We start from the raw sequence: 11,773 nt of genomic DNA, 5'->3' as shown, positions 1-11,773 counted from the left end.
GGCCCTTGCCTCCCAGGGCTCGGCCGGCCCCGCGAGCGGGGAGTCCGCGGAGAGGGCGCCCTGCCGGGGTCGGCGACCCCGGTTGGTGGCCGAGCGGAGGGTGGGAGGGGCCAGGCCCCTGCCCTCTGTCCAAGGGATCCAGTGCTTTTAAAATACTGGGTTTTTTCCAAATTACAAAAATAACGGGTGCCCAATGGTGGTATCAGTGAGCACCGAAAAGCCCCAAAGGAAAAGACGGGGGGAAGGGAAGGACACACAGGACGCCAGTTGTTCAACCTGGATTGACCCCTCGACGACTCAAGGAATTGTGAGACTAGCTAATTGTTCTTATTACAGCCTTACCCCGAAAAGTCCCTCCCCTTTCCCACACTGGTTCCTGCCCAATCCTTCCAGGCCCTTCACACACGCCACCTCCAAATAGCTTTTCTGATCTCTTGTTCCCTCGACTGCGATTGGGACTTATCCAGTCAAACCATATTTTTCCCTTCTTGCCCTCCTTGGAGCTTTAGCAATGGTGCTCTGAAAGGAGCCTAAGCATCAGAGCTTCGGCTGGAGACAAAGCCAGTCTACACCAACTTGCTAGCTTTAGTGACCTTGAACAAGTTACCCATTCCCCCTGAGTTCACCTGGAATTTGTGGGAGTGTTGTTAATATATGTGCCCGCCCTGGCACATTGAAACGTCCTGATTAAGATCAGTTTTTTTTTTTTTTTTGCCTTGTGTTTCCTTAATGTACTCTGCATGATATTTTAATAATTTGTCTGCTTTTGAGCTCAGGTCCCAATTCCTTGATGGCAAAGACTCATCATGGATCCTGTTCATCTTGGCTTTACTAAAATGACTAGCACAGAACTTTGCACCCCATAAACGCATGTTAGATTGAATTGAGCACTGTTTGTATATTTAGTATTACTATGCTTCCTTTTCCCCCCCACATCTGCTCCCTTAATCCTCCATTTTTTCTCCCTACGCTCCAACCTTCAAATTCATTCCTGAGGTGAACTACATGTTTTAATGTGTCAGGTTGATTACTAAGGTTGATTATGTTTCTCCTTTGTTTTGAGCTAGGTTGGACTGAAAAACCAGCAGATGTGAAGTAAAATAGGCTATGAGTTCAATTGGAGAAGAAAGGTTAAGTTAAAATTGCAGTTTAAAAAGAGAGAAGAAGAGACCAAAGACTAAGTTTACCATGAACGGAAGGCTAGTTTTAAATAGTCCTGATATAGAAATCTTAGATTTAAAAAAAAATTTTTTTTCTCAAGCTCCACAATGCACACAAAATTGTGCCAACTTATAATACCCAAGTATATATTGTCCTGTGATCTCAGCATGAATTGGGAACTGAGTGAGATTAGACATGCTATCGCAGGAATAAAAGAATCACAATAGTGATTTATACAGTCACCCATCAAGTTAAAAGTACAGCTAGGACTAGAACCAAATGTTCGAATAGTGTAGTTATTTAAATATTGCCTGGATTAAAGAATTATGTTTAGAGATGATGATTGCCTAGAAGGAGGAAACCCCAGGATATCTGAGGAGGTATTCCTGTTTGCTAATGGACACTGCTTTCTTGGTGACTAAGGAAGTCAGCTGTTTGTTCCACCATGTGCTAAAAATGTTTAAGAACACCTCCTAAAACAACAAGATTATTTCAACGTTTCCCTTCACTAATTATATACAAGTCTGTTCTACATAATAGGTATTCAATAAACTTTGAAAGTTAGCTTTGTGTTACCTTCTATTAAAAGATGATCTGACTCTTATGGCACCTATTCTGTCATGTCATGTCGTACCATTCATTCCAGCGATTCCCTGAGAAGATGACACTTCAGCAAAGACTTGAAAGAGATAAAGGGATGAGCCATGAGATAACTGAGGTATAGCAAATCCAGAGGCCCTCAAGCTAGAGTATGACTGACGTTTTAAAGGAAAAGGAGGCAAGGTTGGTTAGAATGAAATGAGCAAGGAGGAGAACAGTAGGAGGTGAAGTCAGAGAAGTAACAAGGAGCCAGATCCTGCGGCATTCTGAAGGTCATTGGAAGGACTCTGGCTTTTACTCTGAGTGAGATCAGGAGCCACTGGGGACTTTTGAGCTGATAAGTGACATAATCTGGCTTATGTTATTTAAAAAACATCTGGCTGCTATGAGAAGAAAGGACTGTGGGGATGAGTTTGGATGCTATTGCAATAAACTCAGATAATGGGAGTCTGGACGATGCTACTGGTAGCAGAAGATATGGAATGAAGATATGGAATCAGACTCTGGATGTCTTTTGAACATAGAACTAATAGTGTCACAAGAGTTATAGATTGAATGTAAGGTTTGAGATGAAGAGTCAAGGTCGACTCTAACAGTTTTGGCCTGGGCACTGAAATTATGGAGTTGCTGGTAACTGAGATGGAGAAGGGCAAATTGGAGACCAAGATTTCAGTGTTGGGCACGATAAGTTAGACATTCGCGTTAAACATCTAAGAAGTGATTTCATTCACAGACCTATCTGCATCTGGAGTTCAGGAGAGAAGTTCAAGCAAGAAATAAAAGTTTGAGAGTAGTCAACATTCAGTATGTAGATGGCATTTTAAGTTAAGGGTTTGGATGAGATCATCTAGGACCATGCTGTTCAAGTCAACAGCCATCAGCCACATGTGGCTATTGAACACATGAAATGTGGCTAGTGTGAACTGAGATATGCTGTAAGTATAACATGTTGGATTTGGAAGACTGAATATCAAAATAAAATAACGAAAAATATCACATTAATATTTTATATTATTAAAATGTTAGCCAGGCTCTGTGGTTCAGCCTGTAATCCTACGCTTTGGGAGGCTGAGGTGAGTGGATTGCCTGAGCCCGCGGGTTCGAGACTCGCCTGGGCAATTTGGCAAGACCTCATCTCTACAATAAAAAAATCAAAAAATCAGCCGGGCATGGTAGTGCATGCCTGTAATTCCAGCTACTCGGAAGGCTGAGGTGGAAGGATCGCCAGAGCCCAGTGGGTCAAAGCTGCAGTGGCCGGGAGCGGCCACTGCACTCCAGTCTGGGCAACAGAGTGAGACTCTAACTCAAAGAATAAATAAAAATAAAATAAAATAAAATGTTATTTGGGATACACTGGGTTTAATCAGATGTATGAATTCTACCAGTTTCTCTCTATATATTTCATGTAGTTACTAGAAAGTTTCAAATTACCTGTGTGCCTTGTGTTTGTGGCTCACATTATTTTTCTATTAGACTGTGCTGCTCCAGGGAGCAAGTTTAAATAGAGAAATGATACAATGACTGAGTTTTGGAATACTCCAACTCTCAGAGGGAGGGAAGATGGGAAGAATCAGCAAATGAGACTGAGAACAGGGGCCAGATACATAAAAGGAATCAGAAGACAAGTGAAGAAAGTGAAGGAGGAAGGAATGATGTGACAACTGCTGTTAGTAGGTCAAGTAAAATGAGGGCTGAGAAATGAACATTGACTATAGCAAGGTGAAGGGGCAAAATAATATAATATATTTTAGCTCTTTCTGTATCCCCAGAATTGACATGTTTTTATATTAATCTTTATTCCCCACGTCCTTCATCTGAGAAACCAGGAATTCATCATTGTAAAGATATGTAAGATAACTCTGAATATGTTTATATACTGCTCTGTGTATGTGTCACTGTCTACAAAACCTCATTAAAGTGTCTCATGGAATAAGTTGTCAACCAACAATCATCCTAAGTTTCTTTTTTTTTTTTTTTTTTTTGAGTTGGAGTCTCACTCCTTTGCCCAGGCTGGAGTGCAGTGGCATGCATGTTCACGGCCACCCCATCAACCTCCTGGGCTCCAGTGATCCTTCCACCTCAGCCTTCCAAGTAGCCGGAACTACAGACGTGCACTACCACGCCTGGCTATTTTTTATTTTATTGTCAAGACGAGGTCTCGCCAAGTTGCCCAGGCTGGTCTCGAACCCACAGGCTCAGGCAATCCACTCGCCTTGGCCTCTCAAAATACTGGGATTACGGGCTGAGCCACTAAACCCGGCATAAATTTCTTTTTCCAACCCAATGACTGGTGTACCATTTGGATCTCTGCAGCAATGATTTACTAAAAGTTACCTACATGAAAGAGCTAGAATCTGACACCTATATTGATAAACTACAATGTGATATAATACCATTTTTGAAAGACAATGTTCTAAATTAATAATTTAAAATCCAAAATCTTAAAGTCTACAGGCAGAATTAGGATTTAGAGTTGTAAAGTTTGCTGATTTTCCCTTACAAGAGTGATTTTAACTTTAATCTTTAAACATTATATAGAAGTTTTAAAAACAGATTTTTATAATGTTTGGGTAGCATTTGTTAATTTATTGATTCTATATCTTCTACAATGGTCCTCAAACTTTAATGTGCATATACATTACATGGAGTGTTTACTAGAAATGTAAATATCTGAAACTTAACATTCAAGATGGCAACTGGGGAGTAGTTGACCTGTGCCTCTCTCACTGCGTGAAACAGAGAATATGGACCCAGCCACCAGTAATCGCAGGCACCTTGAACAGTTTTGAATGGGTGAAGCACCTTGCACCCCACAGAGGACTCTTTGAATGCACAGGGACCAAGGAGGAGAGTGCCTTTATAGCCGACACTGGAACTAAGATACCCCATCCCCACTGTGTTAGGCTAGGCTCACATAGGAACTGAAGCCCTACCCTGTGTGTGAGAGAAGGTAAGTGATCCTGACACAGTCTGGGTCAGTTTTCCTCCTCCCAACTGAGCACTAGCCATTGGGCTGAATCAGGAAGAGCCCTTATCAGCAAACAGTAGCAGGTGGCTGAAGCCCAAGCAGAGGGGAAAACACAACCATGCTGTGAACTGTCACTCAGTCCCCAAGTGTGTGATTCCTAGATGGCCGGTTCCCAGGGCTGGAAAGTTCACCTTGATGTCAGCTGCCACCATCTGATGGCCAACCTTCATCTCCAGATCAGCCTCACACGCCCAATGCATGCGTCCCTTTGTGGCAGGGAATTTGCTGCTTTTAAAGTTCTGAGAGCAGACTTGAACAGCACCTGGAGTGTTTCCCAGTGGGAAGGTTTGGGACTGAGAACAGCAAACAGCAGCCAGGGGGCCTATCCCCCTACCTGATCACCACACAGTGCTTGCAATGGCGGTGGAAAGCAGCCTGACCGGTCTGACCATGGGAGAAACTCTGCAGCAAAAAGTCACTTTGGGTACAGAGCACTGCCCAGAAAGAGAAGTGGAGCAGAAGTGAATACCACCCCCCACCCTGAGTGAACTATACTGAATGACAGAAAGGTCCCAGTACAGCAAGACCTTATCTAGTTACAAAACAACAAAACTAAAGAATAACAATAAAAAGGGAAGAGTTGCTTCTCACAGATGAAAAAGAATGAGTGAAAAAACATCAGCAACCCTCAAAACCTTAAAGAGATATCACCTAAAAACCCAGCTGTCAATCCCCAAGCAATGGAAGTCACCCAGAATGACTTGTTCCTGAGGACAGAGAATTCAGATATTGAATGACTAAAATGGCTAAATAAAAACACGAGAACTTAGAAACAAAGATCACCCAAGCTATGCAGGAAGTAAAGGCTGAGATGGCCAATATAAGAAAGATCCATTCTGAAATTCTGGAAATAAGGAATTTCCTCCTGGAATTTCAAAGCACAATACCAGTGTAGGGAACAGAATTCATCAAGTAGAGGAAAGAATCTCAGAGCCTGAAGACCAAGTATTGAACTAAAACAGGCTGACAAAAAAACAAGGAGAAGAGGCTCAAAAAGAAATAAGTAACTATGAAAGGTGTGGGACAATGTAAAGTCAACACTTGATTGGAATCCCCAAAACAGAAGGGGAAACTGAAAACACCTGGAACAAGCCTTCCATGAGGTCATCCAAGAAAGTTTTCCATATTTCAGTGGAGAGTTGACCATCCAAGTATAAGAAAATCAGAAAGCCCCTGCAAGGTATTACATGAGAAGACCATTCCCAAGACACACCAAAATTTGTCTCCACAAAGTAAACATGAAAGAAAAATTATAAAGACAGCTAGAGAGAAGAGTCAGACCACCTACCGGGGAAGACCCTTCAGAATAACACCAGACTTCTCAGCAGAAATTCTACAAACCAGAAGGGACAGGAGTCCCATTTTTAGCATTCTCAAAGATAAGCAATTCCAGCCAAAAATTTCCTGTCCTGACAAGCTAAACTTCATCAGTGATGGAGAATTAAAATCATTCCCAGACATCCAATCCCTAAGAGAATATGCCATCTTCAGATCAGCCCTCCAGGATATGCTTAAGAAAGTTTTGAGCACAGACCAAAAGAATGGCAGCACCCATCACAAAAGCACAGAGTTAACTGAGCATACAGATCACTCACTATATATACGTACGTATATATATGGTTATGTAGCAAAGTAACCCTTTAGAGCCTTATGATAGGGACAAACTCTCACATATCAGTAATTAACTTGAATGTGAATGGACTGAACGTGCCACTAAAAAGGCATAGAGTAGCAAACTTAGTAAAGAAATATTATCCAACATTCTTCTGCCTCCAGGAAACCCATCTCACTGCAAAAGCCACTCACAGGCTCAAGGTAAAACGCTGGGAAACAACGTTCCAGGCAATGGAAACAAAAGAGCAAGGGTAACTCTTTTTATATCAGACAAAACAGACTTTAAACCAATAAAAGCTAAAAAGGACACAGAAGGACACTACATAATGATAAAAGGCTTAATCCACCAGCAAGAAATATCCATCAAAAATATATATGCACCAAACATAGGAGTACCTGGTTGTGTAAAACAATTGCTATGTAAACTAAGAGAGGACATAGACACCCACACAATCTAGTTGGATATTTTAATACTCTCTAACAGCCCTAGATATACCATCAAGGCAAAAACCAACAAGGAGATCTGAAACCTTAATATGACACTCAACCAAATGGATCTAATAGACATTTACAGAACATTCCACCCAACAACTGCAGAGTATACATTCTGTTCATCAGCACATGGAACATACTCTAAGATTGATCACATTTTCAGGCATAAATCAAGTGTGAATAAATTTCAAAAAGTTGAAATAATACCCAGCATCTTCTCAGATCACAGTGGAATAAAAACAAATATCGCCACCAATAAGATCCCCCCCAAAATATACGTGAACATTAAAAAACATGCTGCCGAATGACTTTTGGGCCAACACAGAAATGAAGACAGAAATACAAAGCTTCCTGGAAACAAAACAGACACATCTTATCAAAATCTCTGGAATACCATGAAATCAGTGCTGAGATGGCAATTCATAGTATTGAATGCTCATACCAATAAAATATAGAGATCACAGCCGGGCTCAGTGGCTCAGCCTGTAATTCGGCGCCTTTGGGAGACTGAGGTGAGTGGATTGCCTGAACCCGTGGGTTCGAGACCCACCTGGGCAGCGAGACGTCATCTCTACAATAAATCAAAAAATCAGCCGGGCGTGGTAGTGCATGCCTGTAATTCCGGCTACTCGGAAGGCTGAGGCGGAAGGATCGCCAGAGCCCAGTCGGTCGAGGCTGCGGTGGCCGGGAGCAGCCACTGCACTCCAGTCTGGGCGACAGAGTGAGACTCCAACTCAAAAAAAAAAAAAAAAAAAAAATAGAGAGATCACAAATAAACAGCCTAGCATCACACCTAAGGGAACTGGAAAGACGAACAATTAAGGCTAATTGCAACAGAAAAATCAAGATTACTAAGATAAAGTCACAATTATAGAATGTTGAAGACAAATATCACAGAAAGGATCAACAAGACAAAAAGTTAGTTCTTTGAAAGGATAAATAAGATTGACAGACCCCTGGTCAGATGACTTTTAAAAAGATAATGTCCAAATAAACACAATTAGAAATTTAAAAAGGCAATGTCATAACTGACCTTGAAGAAATTCAAACAATTATCAGAGGTTATGATGAACATCCGTATACAGATAAACTAGAAAATCTAGAGGAAATGGAAATTTTCTAGGCATCACACAACATCTCAAGATTGAAACAAGAAAAATTGAAACCCTAAATAGACCAATAACAATCCAGGAAATTGACTCAATTATAAGGAAACTCCATGCAAAAAAAAAAAAAAAAGGCCTGGCCCAGATGGCTTCTCAGCTGAATTCTGCAAGACATACAAGGAAGAACTGATGCCAATCTTATTGAAAGTATTCCAGGCAGTCAAGAAAGAAAGAATTTTCTCTAGTTCATTTTATGAAGCCAATATCATTCTGACACCCAAAACTGGCAAAGACCCAAAAAAGAGAGCTGCAGGCCAATTTCCATGATGAACATAGACATAAAAATTCTCAATAAGATCCTAGCAAACACATTTTAAGGATCATCCATTGCCACGCTCCGTGGTTCAGCCTGTAATCCCACGCTTTGGGAGGCCGAGGTGAGTGAATTGCCTGAGCCCGAGGGTTGGAGACCTGCCTGGGCAACTTGGTGAGACGTCATCTCTACAAAAAATAAAACAATTAGCACGCGCCTGTAGTTCCGGCTACTTGGAAGGCTGAGGTGGAAGGATCGCTGGAGCACAGCAGGTCGAGGCTGTGGTGGCCATGAGCATGCCACTGCACTCCAGTCTGGGCAACAGAGTGAGACTCCAGCACACACACACATATAAAAGGATCATCCATCACAACCAGGTAGGTTTCATTCCTGGGATGCAAGGCAGTTCACATTTGCAAGACCATAAATGTAATTCAGCTCATTTACAGGTGTAAAATCAAGAACCACATTATTATCTCGTTAGATTCAGAAAAAGCATTTGATAAAATCCAGCATCCCTTCTTGATAAAAGCCTTGAACACCCAGGCATTAAAGGACCATTCCTCAAAACAATAAGAACCATCCACGAAATCTGCAGCAAATATCATGCTTAGTAGGCAAAAGTTAGAAGTATTCCTCCTAAGAATAGAACAAGGATGCCCACTCTCACCCCTCCTATTCAACATAGGGCTAGGAAGTCCTAGCCAAACAAAAAGCTCCTCACACTGATAAACAAATGACTTTGATAAAGTCTCAGGCTACAAATCAACATGCAAACAACAGTTGCATTTCTGTATATCAACAACAAACAGGTTGACAACCAAATAAAAAACACAATCCCATTCACATTAGCCACACACACATCAAAATACCTTGGCATTCAATTAACCAGAGAAGTGAAAGACCTTTACAATGAGAAATAAAAAATGCTGCTCAAAGAAATCAAAGATGATATAAACAAACGAAAAAAAAACCCCTCTATGCTCTTGGATTGGAAGAATCAATATTATCAAGATTTTCATCCTACCCAAGGCAATCTTCCTCAAGTACCCAACAAATGGCCAATATTTTTCACAGATTTGGAAAATACAATATAGAAGTTCATATGGAAACACAAAAGAGCATGAATAGCTGAAGTAATCTTCAGCAAAAGGAACAGTTGGTGGTATCACGCATCCAGCCTTTAACTATATTACAAGACTACAGTAACTAGGATGGCATGGTACTGGCATAGGAATAGGAACATAGACCAGTGGAACAAGACAGAAATGCCAGAAATAAAAGCACAATACCTCACCCAACTCATTTTCAACAAAGCCATCAATAACAATCATTGGGAAAAGTGGCTAGCCACATGCAGAAGAATGAAACTATATCCCTATCTAACACCATATAAAAAAATCAGCTCAAAATGGATCAAGGTCTTAAATGTAAAACCTCAAACTATAAGAATCTTAGAAGAAATAATAGGAAACACCCTTCTGGATATCAGAGTAGGCAATGATGAATTCATGACGAAGTCCTCAAAAGTAAGTGCAACAAAAGGTAAGATAGGGAGATACTTATCAGCCTGAAAAGCTTTTGCACAGCAAAATAAACTATTGAGAGTGTAAAGAGACAACCCATGGAATGGGAAAAAATATTATGCATCTGACAAAGGCCTAATATCCAGGATCTACAAGGAACTCAAACAAATTAAAAGTAAAACAACAACAACAGCAACCACAACAAAACATAAAACATTAAAAAGTAGGCAAAGGACATGAACAGGCACTTCTCAAAGGAAGACATACAAGCAACCAACAAATATGAAAAAAATGCTCAGCCTCACTAATCATCAGAAAAATGCAAATCAAAACTACAATGAGATAACATCTAACACCAGTAAGAATGCCTAACTCAAAAAACAACAATGCTACCCCTTTGTGTCCCCTCCCATTATGGGAGCTTTTCTGTCCTCTCAGGAAATCCTGCTTTCTTAATTTCAACCATCTGTGTCCCTCATTCTTCCTGTGCAGGAGAAAATAACCCTGACCTGAAGAGCTGCAGAAGATCATCAGAGCCAAACAGCCATGCATGGAGGCTGGCTTGCCAGTTGACAGAGCCAACTGAATCGGGAGAGCTGCCAGCAGAAGGTGAGACTCCGAAGCTGAGACACTTCTAGGGGCTACAACACTCTCGCGTGACTTGCCAGCCCATTAGAGCCAACACTCCTGGGGTTAGGCTTGCCAGCCCACTGAATCAGCAACACTCTCAGGACTTGGCTTGTCAACCAATCGAGCTGACACTCTCTGGGGCTTGGCTGGTCCACCCATTGAGCTGACACTCTCGAAGTCCAGACTGACCTGAGAAATCTGTATCAGTGGGATGACATAATCCTCATTCTTGAAGGACCAGGGCCATTTGTAGTCCTGCCTGGATTGGACTGTTGTAGTTTTCCATTGATCTTAATCACAGAGTATGGTAATACTAACAGATGCCCTATGGGAGTTCCTATAATACATACTCTTCCTTACCTCCACTGTGGAGTAGAAGTCCAATTTCCCCTTGATCGTCTGGATTATCCACCCCAACCAACACTGTAACCCGCTTCTTGGCCTTTGACTCAGAGGCATAAATAGACCAAAGAGGCTAAGTGGCAGTCTTATCTTCCAGGTCAATGGAATCTGTGTGTGTCTCCTGGTGGGAAGCATTCCTCCCTCTGGAACTAAGACCTCTAGGCCAGCAGAGCATAAACTTTCATGAACAGGAAGCAAAAATGTTGCTAGTGGGTCATTAGGGGTAAGGGTGAGTGGCGTCACTCCTATTTAAAAAGTTGAAAAAACAAAAAACAGGTGCTGGCATGGCTGCAGAGAAAAGAGAATGCTTCTACACCATTGGTGGGAATGTAAGCTAGTTCATCCTCTATGGAAAGCAGTGTGGTGATTTCTAAAAGAACTGCAAATTGTTTCCATATGATCCAGCAATCCCTCTCCTGGGAATATACCTAGAGGAACATAAATTGCTCTATCAAAAAGATACCTGTACATGCATGTTTATTGCTGCACTATTCACAATAGGAAAAACATAGAACCAACCCAGATGCCCACCAAAAGTGGACTAGATAAAGAAAAGGTGATATATACATATATATATGAATATTATGCAGCCATAAAGAAGAACAAAATCATGACCTTCACAGCAACTTGGATGCAGTTGGAGACCAGCATACTAAATGAACTATCACAGAAACAAAGAACTGAATACTGCATGTTTTTACTCATAAGTGGGCCCTGAAAACTAGTCACACTATGACAAGAGTGGGATTGGCAGATGCTAGGGGAGGGAGGGACAGAGGAGAAGGGGCATGTAGCAACACAAATGGTACCTGGTTCACTACCAAAGGGAGAGAGGGTCAGATAGAAGCCCACACTTTACCTGCATGAAGCCTACTTATGTAGCAAATGCTAACTTGTACCC

Source organism: Carlito syrichta, unplaced genomic scaffold, assembly GCF_000164805.1.
Source record: "Carlito syrichta isolate Samal-C Ts95f unplaced genomic scaffold, Tarsius_syrichta-2.0.1 Scaffold47750, whole genome shotgun sequence".
Lineage (NCBI taxonomy): Eukaryota > Metazoa > Chordata > Mammalia > Primates > Tarsiidae > Carlito > Carlito syrichta.
The sequence above is the reverse complement of the archived record's forward strand: the minus strand, read 5'-3'. Positions refer to the sequence as shown.